This window comes from Myotis daubentonii, chromosome 6, assembly GCF_963259705.1.
Source record: "Myotis daubentonii chromosome 6, mMyoDau2.1, whole genome shotgun sequence".
In the NCBI taxonomy this organism is placed as follows: domain Eukaryota; kingdom Metazoa; phylum Chordata; class Mammalia; order Chiroptera; family Vespertilionidae; genus Myotis; species Myotis daubentonii.
Window position 1 is genome coordinate 82,290,281 of NC_081845.1, and position 19,927 is coordinate 82,310,207.

General features: G+C 41.8%; 1 pseudogene; it reads right to left on the bottom strand.

Moving 5' to 3' along the window:
• Positions 1-4,869: 4,869 nt before the first annotated feature.
• LOC132236540 (large ribosomal subunit protein uL15-like) lies at positions 4,870-5,323 on the bottom strand (annotated as a pseudogene).
• Positions 5,324-19,927: the final 14,604 nt, after the last annotated feature.

Below are 19,927 nucleotides of genomic sequence, written 5' to 3' on the forward strand. Positions count from 1 at the left end.
CGAATGAAGAAATTCTGGACCATACTTTCCAGGATATTCATATCCAAGTTTTTTTTTTTTTTTTAAAAATAAACTTTATTGATTTTTTTTACAGAGAGGAAGGGAGAAGGATAGAGAGTGAGAAACATCGATGAGAAAGAAACATCTGCCTCCTGCACACTACACTCCCCACTGGGGATGTGCCCGCAACCAAGGTACATGCCCTTGACCGGAATCGAACCTGGGACCCTTGAGTCCGCAGGCCGACGTTCTACCCACTGAGCCAAACCGGTTAGGGCTCATATCCAAGTTTTAGATTAGAGTTTCTAGAAAGGTATAATTGGACACTAATAAAATGATAATTTTTCCTGAATAATGAGGATATGGCCATACATTTATATATAATACCAATTGTACTTTAAGGTAATAAGCAATTTAAAGTTTTAAATCATTAAAAGAAGAACAACAAAAAAAGGATGAACCGTGAGACGAATATAAGCTATCGCAACGAAAACAGCAGCAGGGTTTTGACTATGCCTGATTTACTAAAAGACAAACAAAATTTCTCATATTTTTCTAGTACAGAACTGTACTTGCAACTTCCGCTTCCCTTAAATACTCAACAGTGCGACCCCACAGCAAACTTGGAAACATTCAGGAGATAAGGGTATCATACTCTATCCATGCCAACTATAAAAACCTAGATTGGTGTTACTGATTTGAGCTACAGCTTATGGACAGGTGGCAAGAAAGTGACATACCCACGTGTGGATGAGGACATGTAGCAATTTAGATGAATTGTAACACTAATTGTTATGCATCCTCCAGGGAGGAAAGGCTACCTTATATGGTTCCTTGCATAATCATATCCCATTAAGTCAAGGCATTCTGTGGTATCTGTCCAACTCTGTTACTAATCGACAGGTTCAAATAACATCATCACATGTATAGCCCAACAACCTGATAGCACAGCTTATCATTTCCTGTCATATATATTGATCTGAAATTTTAAAGATTTGATATTAAAATGACCCGAGAGGTAATTTTTAAAATAAAATTATTCAACTTGAAATGCATAACTATATCACAAAGTTGTGTCAGAATCATTCATTTGAGTCAAGGGAGTAGAAACAAACACAAAAATTAAAAACAAAACCAAAAAGGAACAAACAGAAATCATTCATTCAAATATTTATTCAATGAATATTTATTTGTCTTATACTATATGCCAGGCACAGTTCTAAGCTCTGAAGAAATATTCCTGCTCTCATTATAATTATAGTATGCCTGTTAAAAATAAAATTTAATTTTGATTGATAATCCCAAGTCATAATTTAATTTGCCAAGACTTAAAAGAAAAAACTTTAATCACAAAAGCATGACCTAGAATGCATAAATTGATAGTATCTCAGTGTGACATTATCCACTCTCTGGAATAGGAATATTAATCTCAGTGAGATAGAGTGGCTTGAAACTGCCATGAAGTTTAAAGTGGCCAAATATGGCCCTGGCTGGATAGCTCGGTTGGTTAGAGCTTCATCCCAATACACCAAGTTTTAGGGTTCGATCCCCAGTCAGAGAACGTACAAGAAGCAACCAATGAATGCATAAGTAAGTGAAACAACAAATCGGTGTTTCTCTCTCTCATCAATAAAATAAAATTTAAAGGGGCCAAATATGGTAAAATGTCTACTTATCAACTGGTTAATAAGATTTCTTTACATAGAAGATCAACACAGTCTGCATTTTCATAAAACATATGTCTTAACCACTTAAAAATATGGAAGCTACTTTGAAAATGTAATTATGATTTACAGATCAAATGTAATTATGATTTACAGATCATGGGAGATTTACAGTGCAGGTGGGCTACCCCCAGGTGGAAAAATGTTTGGAGCAGCACAGAAATCTTGAGACCCACAATCAGGAAGGCAATGAAAGAAATAGAGGGGGTAAATGTTCGGTAGGGCAGAGTCCCTACTAAAGAGACTGAAGTTGAGGCTGGAAGGAAGGACATAAGAGTCAACTTACTCATTTTTAAAAAAGCTCATTTTTATTTATTTTTATTTTTTGGTTAATCCTCACCCAGGGTTATTTTTCCATTGATTTTTAGAGAGAGTGTAAGGGAGGGGGAGAGACACAGAGAGAAATATCAATGTGAGAGACACATTGATTGGTTGGCTCCTGCAAGCACCCTGACCAGGACTGGGATAGAGCCAGCATCCGAGGGTATGTGCTCTGGACGGAGTCAAACCTGGGACCGGAATCAGCCTGTGGGCTGATGCTTTAGCCACTGAGCCAAACCAGCTGGGGGAAAAGGCTCATTTTTACATCTCTTTTCTCCTTTCGGATGCTTCCCATTCTCTCTTTAGCCTTCCTGGGTTGATCAGATAAACAGGAATATTTTCGTCATCCTGATCATGAAATACTTTATTCGTACACTTCTTAATGTTCCTATCACTTATGTATGCACCCTCAATATTTAATCTGGCTGTGGTAAGGAAAGAAAATTGTTTTTAGTTATTTAATCTATGTTCTCTTTTTTCTTTTTTTTAAAGACTTCTTTATTGTTGAAAATATTACATATGTCTCCCTTTTCCCCCCATCGACACCCTCCAGCCCACTCCTCATCTCCTCCTCCCCTCCCCAGGCCTTCTAATCTATGTTCTGCTTCATCAGACAAGTCACTTAAAATCGAAGAGGATGCAGTCTTTCTCTGTAAAACGAAGGGGTGGGTAACATAGCTCAGATGTATTGGCTCACATAACTGAAGTCCAGAGGTTGAGCGGGCTCTGAGGTTGGTTAATTAAGTAACTGCAGCCCCTGTTTTCACAATCCTCCTGGCGATGCTCATCTCTGAGTACTGGCTCATTCTCAAGGTAGCATCCCTCTTGATGACAGAATGGATGCAAAATGTACAAGCTTCACACCCCTGTTTTCCAACATTGTCCGGAAGAAAAAAGAGTATCTCTTCTGCTGCTCTCTTTAAACAAGAACTATTCTTCCCCTAGAGGTTACCGAAAACCCTCTCTCCTTGGCTCAAATGGGTCCCATTCCAATGCCCAGTCCCACCTTCCCTATCTTCTAACTTTATTGGCACTGAAACCCCAAGACTGATTTCATGGGTTATTTTTGTTTGGACCTTGGGTTAGAATTTTTTTAAAAAATATTTTAAGTATAAATTCAATGTCCCAGATAGTCCTTAATGTTAAAAAAATATTGGCCGTAGACTCCATGAATCCCACAAGCTTCTTATAATATTCTTGTTGGTTTAGACTTTAATCTCATTTCCTTGTCAAATGTGGCAGAGATTTAAAAATAAATTTTATCAGAATTTTTCTTCTTCACTCTGCTAAAGTTATTTTACTTTATAGAAATTGTGTTGAAGAAGTTTCTTTTTATTTTTAATATCTTTCCCTCTAAACATGCATTTGGAGTATGCAGGATTTACATTGATAAGGGAAATTGGAAGCCTCCCAACAATATTTCCTATAAGTTTCCAATAATAAAAACATTACTGATGGCTTCTCTATGGAGCAGTTTTCCAGAAGAACCTCAGTTAAAGGTTTTAAATTTATATTGTTTTATTTTACATGTTCTCAAATAAAAATATAGTTTTATCTGCACAGACTCAGAAATTTTAAATTTCTTAAATTCGTGCAATAGAGCAAGAATATTATTGATAATCAAGTCTGGGGGCAGTGCTGTTGGAAGAATACAGTGTTTACTTAAAACACAGGAGAATTTCTTCTATTTGAGAAATTAAAGGAATGTCATCTTTTTTATTTTCCTTAAGTTGACCTCTAAAAAATATATTTTTATTATTCAATTACTTTGTTGAAGTTTAATTACTGCCATGGCTATGATTAGCAGAAGTTAATTTTTTTCTTCATACTCACAAATGTTGGCCTGCATTACAGACCACTGTGGGAGGTATTTATTTGCAATTAAATAAGATTAAGGAGAATGTTCTGAAGTTATTGCATAGGGTCACTCCCATTATCCTCCCTCCTCCGCACCCCCCCCGCCCCCCTCCCCACCCCTGCTGTGCCTTTTTAAAAATTATTAAAACCAAGGCTGAAAGTTGTTTTGGTAAAGTAAAATTCTGGGCTTCAATAAATTAGTTGAAAGATAACAGAGGTAAGTGTAAGTATTTGTATTTAGCTTCGAGTATGAAATGGACCTGTGACCTGAAGGTAGGTTGTTCTTGAAAAACTCTGAAGATTTTAGTTAATCACAAGCTTAAAATTAGTCAAAGTCTGATATAGCTATCCTGTACTGTAAAAACAGAAGTATAGGTTCCAGATCATGCCAAGTAATATTCTCACTGTTCTATGAACTGGTCAGGTCACACTTGAGATATCCTATTGTAGTAGGTAGTCAGATAGGCGTGAGCAGAGTAGGAAGGATAAGACAGGTGCAGAGGGTTACCAGGGCAGAGAGTTCTGGGTGCCTAGCAACAGGCAAAAGGCCAAGCCCTTGCATGACCACTCCCTTAAGCATTAACCCCTGTGTTTCAGCTCCAGACCCAGAGCAGCAGCAAAATCAGACAGAGCTATGCCATGGCTGACAGACCAGCTGCATTGACGAATGACCCCCCTATTCTGGTGCCAACCAATCAGTGGAGACCACGACCTTGAGGTGGCACACCTGGGAGGCCGATCAATATTCTATTGAAATCCTTCCCTGAAACTTCCAGATAAAACCCTTAGGACAGGGACCCCACGCCTGCTCTCTCTCTTTTTCTGGAGGGTGCCAAGCTTTCCCTCCCACTTTTGTCTCTCAGGAGCGGCTCTCTTCCCGCCCAGCAAATGGAATCTTGACCTCCCCTTCTTAGCCTTTTTTTTTTTACTTGTGGGCATTTTAATGAACTTCCCCCTCCTTGTAGCTTCAAGCTCCCAGCGCACAGGCCCCACCAGCACCCTTCATCTTCTCCTCAGCTCTTCTGCTGAAGAACTTGGCCTCCACAATGACAGGCTGCCTTCGGAGCTTTCCCTTCCCCAGAACTTTGTAGTAGCCCGATGGCACCGCATCCATGAAAGGAGCAGCTCCAGTCTTGCTTTTGGCAGCCTTTCCCCGTGTCTGCTCACTGACCAGGGTGCACAGTGTATCCGGGTTGACAGTTGGGCAGAAGCCCTGTTTCCTCTTTAAGTGGTGATGCCTCCCACCAGCGTTCCCAAAGTAGCCTGGGTGATATTTGTCCACGTTCATCCTGGGATGACGCAAGCCACCAGCATTACCAGCCCCCCCCCCACCCCACCCCCCCACCAGTGCTTGCGATGAGGCCATGGCTGTGGCTCACGTGGCCCTGAAGTTTCCGGGTCTTCCTCAGTCTGGATGGCATGACGGTGGCTCAGATGCAAGACCTCTTTGCCCCCCCCCCCCCCCAATCTCCTTTGCCTCACCTCTGCTCAGCAATTAAGATTCTTGGCTTCCTGACTTTTACCTTCAACTCCGGGCCCCAAGCATTTGGCCTTCATCCTTACTTCCCTGGTATTTGGACCCTAGTTTTCTACACTGCACTCCGCTCTAATTCACGTTTCCATCCTCGGGTTATTCCATCATCTCCCGATGCCTCAGCCCAGGCCTCAGCCCTGAGTCTGAGAGCCATTCCCACATGTATCAGGGAGGATTCACCCTTGCAAACAGAAACTACTCCAGCTAGTTTTGGCAGGGAAACAAAATGTTAATATAATAAAGGATGTCTGGCATCTCCTGGAATCTCCAAGAGGGCTGGGGAGTCAGGCGAGAGGTCTGCAGCCAGGATCACGCCCACGTCATGTTGTGAGGGCTGCGGAGCGGGGAGAGCAGTACTGGGGCGCAGCACAGCACCACAGTCCCTGCCAGTGGCCCTGGGGACAGAAAATGTCACCAAGGAGGTTGTGGAAGAGTGAGCCCCTGTGGTCATCCTTGTGAAATGGAAGTTTGCAAGGCCCTGGTCTGTGTGGCTCAGTCAGTTGGGTCTCGTCCTGTGCACAGAGGGCTTGCTGATTGGATTCCTGGTTGGAGCACATGCCCAGGTTGCAGGTTCGATCCCCGGTTTGGCTCTCACGTTGTTTCTCTCTCCCTCTCTCCCCTTCTCCCTTTCTCTCAAGAAAAAAAAAATCAATAAAAACTCTGTAAAAATTATTTTTTAAACCCTCACCAGAGGATATTTTCTTTTTCATTGTTTTTTACAGAGAGTGGAAGTGAGGGCTTGGGGGGGGGGGTGTGCAGGAAAGAGAGAGAGAGAAAGAAAGAAACATAGATGTGAGAGAGAGACACATCCTTTGGTTGCCTCCTGCACAGGCCCCAACCAGAGCCGGGACTGAACCTGCAATTGAGGAATGTGCTTTTGACTGGGAATTAAATATGAAACCCTTCAGCACATGGGTCAATGCTCTAACCACTGAGCACAACAGCCAGGGTTAAAAAATTCTTTTAATGGAAGATTGTAAGGGCTCCCGCTTCCCCAGTTGTTCCTCTCTGGTGTGGAATATTTATGATTATGAATGATTGGTGAAGGCTAAGTGCACGCAGAGATGGAGGTGCCATAGAGCTAATGAAGGGTGAGCTTCAGGACCCCTCAATTGCATACCCCCTCCCCCAGCCCTGGAAGAATCCTAGAAATGTCATAAGTTTGGGAAAATTTACAAAAGATACCATAACTACAAATCTGCCTTCCTTGTCCCACTTACTAAATTTACATATTATCAACCATAAGCTGTGAAGTTTAAAGAAACTTTACAAAACTATCAATAATATAAAAAAAGACCAACCTTATTAAAGGAAAGGAGAAAGCATATATTTATTTTTTTTTTATAAAAAATATTACTGTGCTGGGAATGGGAGTGGCTGAGGAGAGGTCAATGGGGGGAAAAGGAGACATATATAATACTTTAAACAATAAAGAATTTTAAAAAATATTACAAAATCATTGTATGTGAAGACACAGAGAGTACACAGCTAAAATAACAAAGGAAAATATTAAAGAGGTATATTAGGCAATTACTTTTAACATTACCTTAAACATATATTTTTTTCTATTGATTTTCAGAGGAAGGGAGAGGGAGAGATTGAAGCATCAATGAGGAAAGAATCATTGATTGACTGACTCCTACACACCCCCCATTGGGGATCGAGGCCACAAGCCTGACATGTGCCCTGACCAGGAATCGAACCGGTGACCTCTTGATTCATAGGTTCGATGCTCAATCACTGAAACAAGCCAGCCGGGCTTAACATTACCTTTTCCCCCCTAGGTTTGTGATGGTTGTAATACTGGTCAGCTTTTGAAAATGTATAATTTGTTTTATTTTTTTCTAAATAAGTACTTAATTTGTAACCTCATTTTAAATTTATAATTTTGTTGCTTTTTTTCTTAAAGAGGCCCATAATTGTATTAGCGTCAAGCCCCACACAACCAGGTTTTGCTCCTGGCCAAATCCATGAACCCTCACTAAACAGGCTAAGAGCTATGGGAAATTCCTGAAACATCAAAAGGGTGTTTAAACATGTGGGGTGGCCCCAGGCATAATGAATGTCCCTTCCACAGTGCTTGAGCATTTGTCTGGCCTGTGGGAACAACACCTCTCTTGAGGAAATATAATTTGATAGGTTTTGGAAAAGGAATGGAAAGGCAGGAACACAGAACAGAAATATTGCCTGGATGTGGTGAGAAACTGGACTGTGCATGAGAAGAGATCCTGAAGATTAGCAGAGATAATGATCAGGAATGTGATGCTCATAATCAAGGTAGAGATCTCACAGCTGATACAGGTTCAGGAAGGAACTGTGCTTTCAAACTTTCTAGGACTAAAATCAGTTTTTACAGAATGAGTCTCTGTAAAAACTGAAGTTAGCAGATCTACCACTATTAATTCACCATCTCATTGTGCTGGATGAAGGGTAGCAAAAATTACATTTATAAAATGTAATTTAACAGCCAAAGTAGGAAAATAAAGTAATAGATTGACTTAGAAGAATATCAACAAATATAACTGAAGGGCAAGTGTATCTAAGAGGCATGCTAGGCCAATGCCTATAAATACCAGAGATCTTGCTTTGATTTTTAACCAAATTTTAACCTTTCATTCTCAAAAATAGCAAAAGTAGGAATGATCACCAAAACAAAAAATATGGTTGGCATACAGAAACAGTTATAACAAGAACAACTATTTCTAGAGGGCTTACTATGCTCTAAGTAATATGCCAAATTGTTTTTACGTATGACTTTCATTAGTCCTTATTACAACCCAATATGTTAGTGTCATTACTCTCATCTTACATATGGGTGACTGAGTCTTTTTTAAATTAAATTATATACATATCATTGCACATCACCTGTATGTTGCATTGTGTGCTCACCCATTGTCTCATCTCCTTTTGCCACCCATTGAAGGACACTTAGGGTGTTTCCACGTCCTGGCTACTGTGAATAATGCTGCAACGAACATTGGGTCAACTGAGTCTCAGAGGGCTGGATTATGGTTTGAGTCTCAGAGGGTTTGAATTGCCTGTCCAATCGCCAACAGAGCATTATGTTGCTTTTCAGCATTCAGCTACCCTGCCTTCATTATTTTGCTGAGGCACACGAGTGGAGAGAGCATTGTGCCTAGATGTATGCTTTGTTCCCCCACCACCATGGCAAGTTAAATCTATCTCTGATAGTCTCACCCCCCACTAAGGAACAATGGCCCATTCAGAGTTGCACAGAAACAAATGACCAAGCAGCTTGGATTCCTTGCAGAATTCCTTGCAGCTTGTTTAAGGGAGGCAGCACAACTTCACCGGAATTTGTCTGAAAAATTGCAAGAGAGAAAGTAGTTTTACATCATGGATTACATTCAGCTTCGATTTTCCTTTCCAGTTTTTCAGGTGGGGGACTGAAGCAGCTGGGCTCCAGGCAAGACCGACCTCGGGAGCTTGCCTGCAGGCATGTGGTTGCACAGGTGCAAAGACACAGCCCTGTGTTCCCAGAACAACTGAGATAGAGAAGAAATAGAGATAAGGAGAAGCTGCAGATAAACTGTTTCCTTTTCCTCTTTCAGTGGTGCAAGCAACTGGGTACAAAGTAAGCATGCCCCAGTTTTTAGCCCCTTTATTTTTCTTCATTTTATTTATCACAATTACTTTTCTTACTTATTTGCTAATTATCTGTCTTTCTCCTAGAGTCGTGGTTGGCAAACTGAGGCTCGTGAGTCACATGCGGCTCTTTGGCCCCTTGAGTATGGCTCTTCCTAAGCCTTAGGAGTACCCTAATTAAGTTAATAACAATGTACCTACCTATATAGTTTAAGTTTAAAAAATTTGGCTCTCAAAAGAAATTTCAATCGTTGTACTGTTGATATTTGGCTCTGTTGAATAATGAGTTTGCCAACCACTGTCCCAGAGCATGCATTTTTCACAAGGATAATATCACCCCCAACAGGATAAAACTTGGTTCTTGGATGGGTCTGGCTGGCCCAGCCCCAATTGGGGTGGATCAGGGCCAGGCCTATTGGGAGTAGGAGATGGCAGGAGGTTGGCCATCTGGCCGGCCCCAATCGGGGCCCAATCAGGGCCAGGTTGGCTGGGGGGAGGGGCCATGGGCGATTGGCAGGAGGGCCCCACCCCCGATTGGGATTTGGGGGCTGATTGGGGGCAGAACTAGCTGGGGGGAGGGGCCACAGCCTAATGGGGTGATGGGGGCTGATTAGGGGTAGGGCCGGCTGTGGGGAGGGGCTGTGGGCATTGGGCCCGTTGGTCCTACCCCTAATTGGGTATGTTTGCTGGCTGCAGTGGGTGTCAAAGCGACTGGTCTTTCCAGTCATTGCGGCTTTCTGGTCGCTGGCTTTTTATATATATAGATAAACATAGTACATAAACAGATACATAGTATATCTGTGGTATTAACATTTCATGGTGGAGGTGGTTAGGAAAAAAGACTCTAAAAAGTTTCATTGGTGGAGGGGAATAATGAAAAAAGGTAGAAAAGGATTATTATAGTTGAGCTTCAGAAGGACAGGGCCTATAGATCCTTGTAGCTTGTAGCCCTAGTGTCTAGCGACATGTAGCACAGAGAATGGGCATAAGGAGTATTTTGCCTTAGTAATGACAGATCACGGTCCACATAGTGCTGTCATTCCTTTAAAGAAGGGGGAAGGAGAGCTGAGGAAAGGGAAGTAGGTAGAGGACATTTTTTTCGGAAGGAAGCTTGGCAAGTGGGGGTAAAAGTGCATAGTAAATTATCAAGGTCATCACTCAGAGCAAAGTTACCTTCTCTATTTTTCAGAAAGCTGCTCGGTTACAGTGAGCTAGTGTTGACATTTAGCTATCTCTGTGAAATCTCTATCATAAAAGGCCTGTGGTCGTCATGCCGTAAGGGCAGAACGACCAAACAACTGGTCACCAGGAGGTGGGTGCATGGAGCACCTCTCGCAGGCCGGACTCACAGCTTGTGTGGCAAGGCGGGGCTGGTGCGGTGGAGGCGAGGCCTGCGGCTCACACAGAGTGGGTCTGGGGTCCCTGGCTCATGCAGGGCGGGTCTGGGTCTCGCATGATTTCGCCCACTGGGCCTATTGTATGTCTAACATAAAAACTGGCACATAGCATGTACATCAGAATTTTCTTGTTATTCTCATTTATTTACCCAATACCCTTCTTTAGGCATGTTATATCTTCCACATGAATTCAGACTTGAATCTGAGCAGCTCAAGGCCCTGATGGCCAAGGAGAGCTGGTAAGTGGGTGTAAAGTGTGGGAGAAGACAGGTTCGGTGGCTTTCAGTCAATTCATAGGATCCATTTGTGGCCAGACAGGCTCCATTCCCAACCTCCTAACAGACTAATATTGGGTTCCTTTTAGGCCAGACTTGGGACAGCTGAAGATCATTAAGACAGTGGGCATTTCTTGTGGCCTCTTTCTCTTTCCCCAGCCCAAGACTTCTTCCTGCAGCTTCCTCTCATGAAGGGTCACAACCTCGAATGGTTCTACAGAAAAAGAAGAAATGCCACGGTCATGCTCTGGTGCTCACTGATTTCTCAACCTTATGCTTCAAGTACCATGGTCATGCGAGGAGACTTTCAATAGGAGGGCCTGCGAGGGCATTTCACTCTGCACTGTGTTCTGTATACCTCGTTCTCCTTTCTACATATTTCAAATGGCACACGATTCCCATGTGTTGGCTTATGTAGACAGAAACACTCTTAATAGCAGATTAGACCTAGATGGGATTTCTACCTATTGATTACAAAAGTTTCCAGGTAAAGCAATAACAATTGCAAGAAATAGAATGATTTAACAGATGTCTACAGATGAGGTATGAAAATATACCCCCATATTTCTCAATATGATGATCTAAATGATCACAAAAATGATTAAAGAAGAATAATTGGCTTGGGAGCATAGAAAAATGTGTTCCATTGGAAAAAGAAGATTTGACTACAAGAAGTTCATAGAATCATAACAGAGGGGGGTTATTATCCTTTAAGAAGGGTCCCCGTTTTCTCTGAGATTTTTGTAGAAGGAAAAGATGATGGACTCAGGGGAATATTGAGGTGGAAAGTGAGCTAGAGTTTCCATGACAGGTGTCTCTTGATCTGTCTCAAAAGGAACATTCTCAAGGTCTGGCCTCAGCAAAGCCTGTATCCAAAATTATATTTGGAGTGCAAGGGAATGCTCACACAGACCTACTACTTCATGCTGTCGTGTGTCAGCCATTTGTGAAGTCAGCGAGCCCCTGTGAGAGTGATGGTCAGGGCTGGCAGGTTGTTTCCAGTCAATGGAGATCTTAGTCATACTGACACTACGAAGCCATCTTCCCTGAGGAAGGTAAGAGAGGTCACCCACTGTAAGTGAGGGCAGTGAAGAGGAACTGAGAACTTTGAGATAGCTCTTGTGGGAAGTGCATACGAAAGTTCATGTGCCCAGAAAAAGTGTTTTTGATTTTCAATAATCAAAAGGAGAAGGAGCCCTAGCTGGTTTGGTTCAGTGGGTACAGCATCGGCCCATGGACTGAAGGGTTGTGGGTTCGATTCTGGCTGAGGGCACGTCCTTACCTCAGTTTCAAGCTTAATCCCCAGCCCTGGTTGGGGCCTGTGCCAGAGGCAACTAATCAATGTGTCTCTCGCACATCGATGTTTCTCTCTCTCTCTGTCTCTCCCTCTTCCTTTTATTCTCTCTAAAAATCAATGGAAAAATATTCTTGGGTGAGGATTGATAAAAACAAAACAAAAAAACAAGGGGGAAAACATGCTTAATCACGTTACTTAAAGAACATCTACACTGATATATTTTTTTTAAATATATTTTATTGATTTTTTACAGAGAGGAAGGGAGAGAGATAGAGAGTTAGAAACATCGATGAGAGAGAAACATCGATCAGCTGCCTCCTGCACATCCCCCACTGGGGATATGCCCGCAACCCAGGTACATGCCCTTGACCGGAATCGAACCTGGGACCCCTCAGTCCGCAGGCCGACGCTCTATCCACTGAGCCAAACCTGTTTCGGCTACACTGATATTTTTAACTTTAGAGATTTTAAACAACCAGAATAGATTTTTTTTATATATATATATTTTATTGAGTTTTTACAGAGAGGAAAGGAGAGAGATAGAGAGTTAGAAACATTGATGAGAGAGAAACATCGACCAGCTGCCTCCTGCACACTCCCCACTGGGGATGTGCCTGCAACCAAGGTACATGCCCTTGACCAGAATCGAACCTGGGACTTTTCAGTCCGCAGGCCGACGCTCTATCCACTGAGCCAAACCGGTTTCGGCTAGAATAGATTTATTAAAGGAAGAGTGAAATTATGAAAGTGCAGTAGAGAATCTCTTAGACCTCCACTGACCCAACTCTCTAGGCCAGCCAATCCTCTCCATGCTCACTGTGACATTCTGGCGGCATACTGTCATGCAAATTGCTTATGGCTAATTCACTACTTTTTACTCCCATCCGTTGAATTGTCTGTGTTAAGAGTATTTATTACAGTATGACACATTAAAATTGGACTTTTTAAGTGTACAGTTGTATGAATTTTGACACATTGTACAGATTAGTAGAACCACCACCATAATCAAGATAGAAAAGTCCCATTATCCCCCAAAAGTTCCCCATGCTATTCTTTCATAGTTAGAGCACCCCCCATCCCTATAATGGCAATCACTAATCTATCCTTCAACTATATAGTTTTACCTTTTGAGAATGGTATAAATGAGTTTGTATAGTCCATAAGCTTTTAAAACTGGCTTTTTATTTTTTCATCCAGCATACTGCTTTTGAGATTCATCCAAATTGCTGCATGTTTCAATAGTTTATTTCTTTATGTTGCTGCATTATTTTATTTTGTGGATGTACCACAGCTTGTTGAGACATTCACTCATTGAAAACAACTCATTTGGGTTGTTTTCAGTTTGTGGCTGTTAGGAATAGACCTACTAAAACATTCGTGTACAGCCTTAGCCTGTATTCCTAAGTGGTTAGAGCAACAACTAAGAAGGCTAGCAGGTTCAATTCCAGTCAAGGGCACGTACCTGGGTTGCAGGTTTGATCCCTGGCCCAGATTGGGGCATGCATGGGAAGCAACCAATCCAGCTGAGGCAACCAGTATAGGTTTGTCTCTCTCACCCTCTCTCCCTTCCTTTCACTCTCTCTAAAAAATCAATGGAAAGAAATATCCTCTGATGAGGATTAAAAAAACAAAATATTCATGTACAGATTGTTTTTTAAAAAATTGGTTTAGAGAGAGAGAGAGAGAGAGAGAGAGAGAGAGAGAGAGAGAGGAAGGGGGTGAAGAGAGAGAGATATCAATTGTTTTTCCATGTATTTATGTAGCCATTGGTTGCTTCTTCAGTGTGCCCTGACTGGGGATCGAAACTGCAACTTTGATATACTAGACGATTCTCTAACCAACTGAGCTACCTGGTCAGGGCCTTGGGTTTTTGTTGTAGACATTTGAGCACATCCCCTAACTTATATAGGAGCTAAAGGGTTAAAAAGAACTGTGAGATCATGTGTGAGAGGGCAGAAATGGCACAAAAAATATGAAGAGCAGAAGGTGAAGGGTGCTGTCTTTTGAGATAGGGGATAGCATTGGCGTACACCTTGAGATTCCAGAACACGAGCCTCACATTGTATACACAACAGGGGAGAATGGTGAAAACAATGGCCTAAAGCAGTAACTTAAATCTCCAGGCTTAGAACAGCAGACCTGAACCTGAAGTGCTAATTGGCCATTCCCTGGGATTCCGGGAGGAGTTACACTGGGAAGACTGATAAAGTGGTGGTGGGGGGTGGAGTGGAGAGAATGGCCCCTCTTTTCCCTCCTACTTCTGGCTGGTCTAATAATCAAAATGACCTGCGACAGATTAACCGGAGAAAAGAACCAAATTTAATGACGTATGTACATATGCAGGTTCCATAAGAATATGGGGCCCCTGGGACAAGTCAGGCAGTGAAGGTTTATAAGCCGTGTTGAGCTAAGAAGGAAAGGGCAAGCATTGTGGTTTGGACTTCAAAGGGGAGAAAGGTTATAAACCTGGAGGTGGAAAAGCAAATGTTCGGTAAACAAATGTTTGCTGAGCCAACTCTAACAGTGGAACCCAGAGGGCTCTGATCGGAGGGGCCTTGCTAAGTCTCCCCCATCTATCACAGAATAGTTCACATTAAAGTCCAGTGACCTCTGACGGCAGCACCCTTCCCGGAGAAGGTCCTCTGGCTAAGTTCTTCAAGGCAGTTAGGGAAAAGGTCAAAGGTTCACCTGAGTGTTCTGTTTCTTCAAAGTAACCAGCTTAAAATAACCAATATCCCCCAAAAGGCATATCTGGGGGCAGCAAACTGCTCCCCCTCGGTGGCATGGTGTATCGGTTATGCCAATGTGCAGTGAGATGACAAGAATGGAGTTGGAAAGGGAGGGTACTTACATCCCTGGAATAAATCCCACGTGGTCATGGTGGATGATCTTTTTAATATATTGCGGGATCTGATTTGCTAATATTTTGTTGAGGATTTTAGTATCTATGTTCATCCAGGATACGGGCCTGTAATTCTCTCTTTTTTTGTAGTGTCTTTATCTGGTTTTGGAATTAGGATAATGGTAGCCTCATAGAAAGAGCTTGGAAGTATTGGAAAGGGAGGGTACTTATTTGGAACTCATCATCATAGTAGAGACATGTATATGTAACTAGAGGCCTGATGCATGAAATTCATGCAAGAGCAGGCCTTCCTTCCCCCAGCTGCCGACACCGGCTTCCCTCTGGCACCTGGGGCCCGGGCTTCCCTCGCAGCCCCGGCTTCATCCAGAAGATCTTTGGAAGGATTTCTGGAAGGACGTCCAGTCTAATTAGCATATTATGCTTTTATTATTGTAGATTATATAATACCCAGCACAAAGAATGTCATATCATAGCCACTCCATACTTCCTATATGAGTACCTGAATGAGAGTTACTGAGATACCAAATATTGAAAGGCAAATTTATTATCTTTTTTAAATTGAATTGCCTATTATTATTTGCATACTCTCGCAATGGAGGAGCCATAACACATACCATTGTTCTGCCCCAGATCGCTCATCCTTCTCCCACTGAACCATGCCCCACCCTCACTTGAAAACTCATTCTGCTCCAGAAAGTGTTCTTCCTCACCACAACCTGTCTCAGTTACTCAATAACCACACACTGCCACATAGTATTCGTTTTGTATAGTGTCAATACTATGCTTTGTGTGAATTTCGAAAGTTCAGAGAAAACAAAAGTATTTACCTCTATTTTTTTTCTATAAGATTGAAAGCTGCCTAGAAGGGATATGTATCTTTTATTTCCATCCTATTTCCTCATACTCCTGCCTTTGAGAGCTGTAGCTATTTTTTACTCGGTAAACATTTCAGACTGACTCATGCTGGGGCATAGTTCTTGCATTTTCATTTAACAGGAAATAGAAATGACCAGCCGGATCTAGTTCACTAGTCACTAAATAAAGGAGGATAATTATCTGAGCAGCCTATTTCCTAATAAAAACATAACCTTCCACATTGGACTTGGAATCTATTGCATATTTGGACTGCAACTGACCCTTTCAGAAGGCCAAAGAAAGACTTTAAAAAAAAATTTTTTTTTTATTGATTTCAGAGAGGAAAGGAGAGGGAAAGAGATAGAAACATCAACGATGAGAGGGAATCATTGATCAGCTGTCTCCTGCACCCCCTATATTGGGAACCAAGCCCGAAAGCCAGGCATGTGCCCTTGATCGGAATCGAACCTGTTACCCTTCAGTCTGCAGGCCAACACTCTATCCACTGAGCCCAACCAGCTAGTGCCAAAGAAAGACATTTAACTTCTGGGTGTGGGTTCTGCTTTATTTTATAATAAATGAGCTGTCCCACGGGCTATTTAATGTAAAGCAATTCCTAACTAACAGGTGTAAGAAGGTTGGGAGGTGAGAAATAAAAAGCTCTTCTGAAGTCTTGGCTGGTGTGGTTCAGCGGTTAGGGCATTGGCCCGTGCACCGAAGAGTCTTGGGTTTGATTCCCAATCAAAGGCATGTATCTGGGTTTCGGGTTCCCTCCCAGCCCAGGTCAGGGTGCATGTGGGAGGCAACCAATCAATGTGTGTCTCTCATGTCGATGTTTCTTTCTCTCTCCCCCTTCCTCCCTACTCTCTCTAAAATATCCTCCGGTTAGGATTAAAAAAACAAAAAGCAAAACATGAAAAGCTCTTCTGAAAGGGAGAAATCTCATTAGGAGCAAATATGTAAAATCAACCTCTAGCGATATATCCCATTCAGTGGCTATAAGGTCTTAAAATATAACAGAGAGTAAAAATAAGCACTCACAGAGCTCAGATGACCTTGAGGTCATTTAACCCAGCTCCCTTATGTGACAAATGAGGAAATTTATACCTAGAAAAGTTTTGCTTCCCTTTCCATGATGAGGTTAGGTGAGGTGCACATTCAGTTCTCAAAATGAGTTTATAAGTAGTTCAGGGAACTTCTCTCTAATATGGTCTTTGGGCACACGCTGGAGATAGTGCTCATGGTGAAACTGAGCTACATGTAGTGAGGTCTTTCAACAATGGATCTTTGTACAGAACACATGATAGACAGACTTTCATCAGACCCAAAGCCACCTTGCAGTAAGCTCCAGTGTAGTTTATTTTATTTTTTTAAAAATATATTTTATTGATTTTTTTTTACAGAGAGGAAGGGAGAGAGATAGTTAGAAACAACGATGATGGGAGAAACATTGATCAGCTGCCTCCTGCACATCCCCCACTGGGGATGTTCCCGCAACCCAGGTACATGCCCTTGACCGGAATAGAACCTGGGACCTTTCAGTCCGCAGTCCGACGCTCTATCCACTGAGACAAACCGGTTTCGGCTCCAGTGTAGTTTAATAGCATTAACAATAAGGATTTCTCCCAGGCTGCCACTGTGTAAACATGAAGAGAAAACCATGTGCAAAGCCAATCAGGCCAAACTATAAAATACAAAGAAATGCCCATTAGCAGATGAGTGGATTAAAAAACTGTGGCACATCTACACAATGGAATACTATGCTGCTATAAAAAGGAAGGAACTTTTACCATTTGCAACAGCATGGATGGAACTGGAGAGCATTATGCAAAGCGAAATAAGCCAGTTGGAGAATGATAAATATCACATGATCTCACTCATATGTGGGATATAATGATCAACATAATTTGATGAACAAGAATAGATCCAGAGAAAAATCCAGGGCAGGGGGTGGCGGGGTGGGAGGGTAAGGTTAGAGAGCAACCAAAGGACTTGTATGCATGCATATTAGCATAACCAACAGACACAGACATTGGGGGTGGGGGGGGGGCTTGCCTGGGGTGGGAATGGCTGGGGGATGGGGCGGGGAGGTGGGTCAAGTGGGGTAAGAGGAGACATATCTAAAACTTTAGACAATAAATAAATTTTTAAAAATGCAAAGAAATGCCATATAAATGACAGCCTATGTTAAATTTTGGGGAGGATGGGGGAGAGAATAACCAGCAGTGGAGAATAGTAAATGTCCCTTGAATAGAGTGTGTGGTTTTATTGTACTTTGAGTAATGAATTACCTTGATTAGTATGTGCTAAGAAGCAAAATGAAGGAAGAAAATATATTCCAGTTTTGGTCCTGAATAATTGATTATTTGTATAATTTCATTGATCTTTTTACCTTCACACACACTTTTTTTTTTTAATTTAAATACCTCTTAGAACTGAGATAGTAATATCAAACAAAGGGTAAGAATCAGTAAAAGTAGTTGCTAAGTGTATATACATATATTTAAATGGACAGGCAATGAACTCAATGGAGGAAGCAATTTTAAAATAATGATGAATAATGTATATGCTTTGCTTTTAATATAATTGTATTATATATGTTATTTTACTCATTCAAATGAACATTATAATGCATTTTATTCCTTGAGCACAAATTCAGTTTTGCCACCGAGAGACAGTTCAGAAATAAAATGGTAGAGGGCTGCTCTCACCAGGGCCAAATGGCTATGGAAATGTCAGAGTAAGTAGGTTTCTGCACATAAACAATAGCGCATTAGTTATGCATGCCAGCTTCCAGTATTTCAATTCCTTACCAAGAAACATAGCTTACATTTTGCAATTCAGCTGAACAGGTTGAAAGAGACTCTAAGTTAGAGCTTAGCTACATCTTTCCTGCGACAGAATGGGTGGACTGCAGGAGTACAGGGCCTGCCTTCAGGCTTCCTGGTGGTTCGGTGCTCTTAGCAAATACGTCTGACCCTTCCTACCAAGAAAGATTTGTTTCCAAGAGGGCAAGCCCAAGAGCCAATGCAGTGAAATGCCTGCTTTAGTCAAGATAATTTCCAGAGGTGGAGATAAATTGGGTGGGTGTGAACATGCTTACCCCGGATTCCATTCCAGCCAGATGACTCAGAATTCATAAGGTTGGTGTCTCAGCCACACACAGGTGGTTTCCAGGAGATTCTAAATATTTTAATCCTGATGTTCTGATTAATTGAGCATCAGGATATCATACCTGGAAGCTACTCTGCTTTCTACCTGCCCTCCAGCTTCGGAGCTGGTGGAGGGTGAGGGTGGAGAAGACAAGAACCTCACCTGCTTGCTCTTTAGCAGGACAGCAAAGCGAGATGAGGGCTGGAGGCAGGGATGCTGTTTGTTTTCTCAGCTTGTTGATAAAATATTTGCAAAGATCAAAAGCAGGAGCTACTGAAGCTGAGCTGTGCTGTACAAAGCTTCCAACCAAATGCAGCGAACAGAGTATAAAATTTTGGCAACATAGTTGAGCATATACTAAGTACCATAGCTAATACATATGTGTTGGTTTATTTTTGTTCTGCCTTTTATCAATTTGTTATTAATTGGGGCATAGGATCTCTAAGGGAAGCTTATTATTGTTTTAAAATAATGTGATTCCTAATTGTACAATCATTTGGGCTACTTCTTGGGAAAGATGAAGAAAGCTGAAGTTGTCCAGTTCTAGAAAATGAGAAGAAATTAAGTTTGCTTTTCACTAGTAATGGCCTCCTTCCTTTTCCCCCCCAATTTGCTGTGGTTCTGGGAAGGGAGTCTGTGTGATCTAACTGTAAATGATTAGGATTGGTAAGCTGATTAATGATTACCCACTGGGAAGGAGGGTTTGCCAAGCTTAGTCAGACCCAAACTATTTCAGCACAAGAAACAATAACAGCCAAAGTGCTTTCAAAGACCCTGATAATTGGGGGAATTTCCTCTTCTTTAATTGGATGCAAAGCCTAATAATACTTAATGTAGAAAAGACACTTAGAAAGTGAATTGCCTTCGTGTATCTGTCCCTTTATTTCCTTTGCAGGAAACGTTATTGTTCTTAACTTTTAGAGCAGAGAGAACGGCTAATAAGGAGACATGTTTGGTTAAACTAAACAGGTGCGGTTCTGAAATGCTTATTTTTGACCTTCTACTTAATTTTTTTAAAAGTGTTATCTCCCTTCTAGTGATTCAT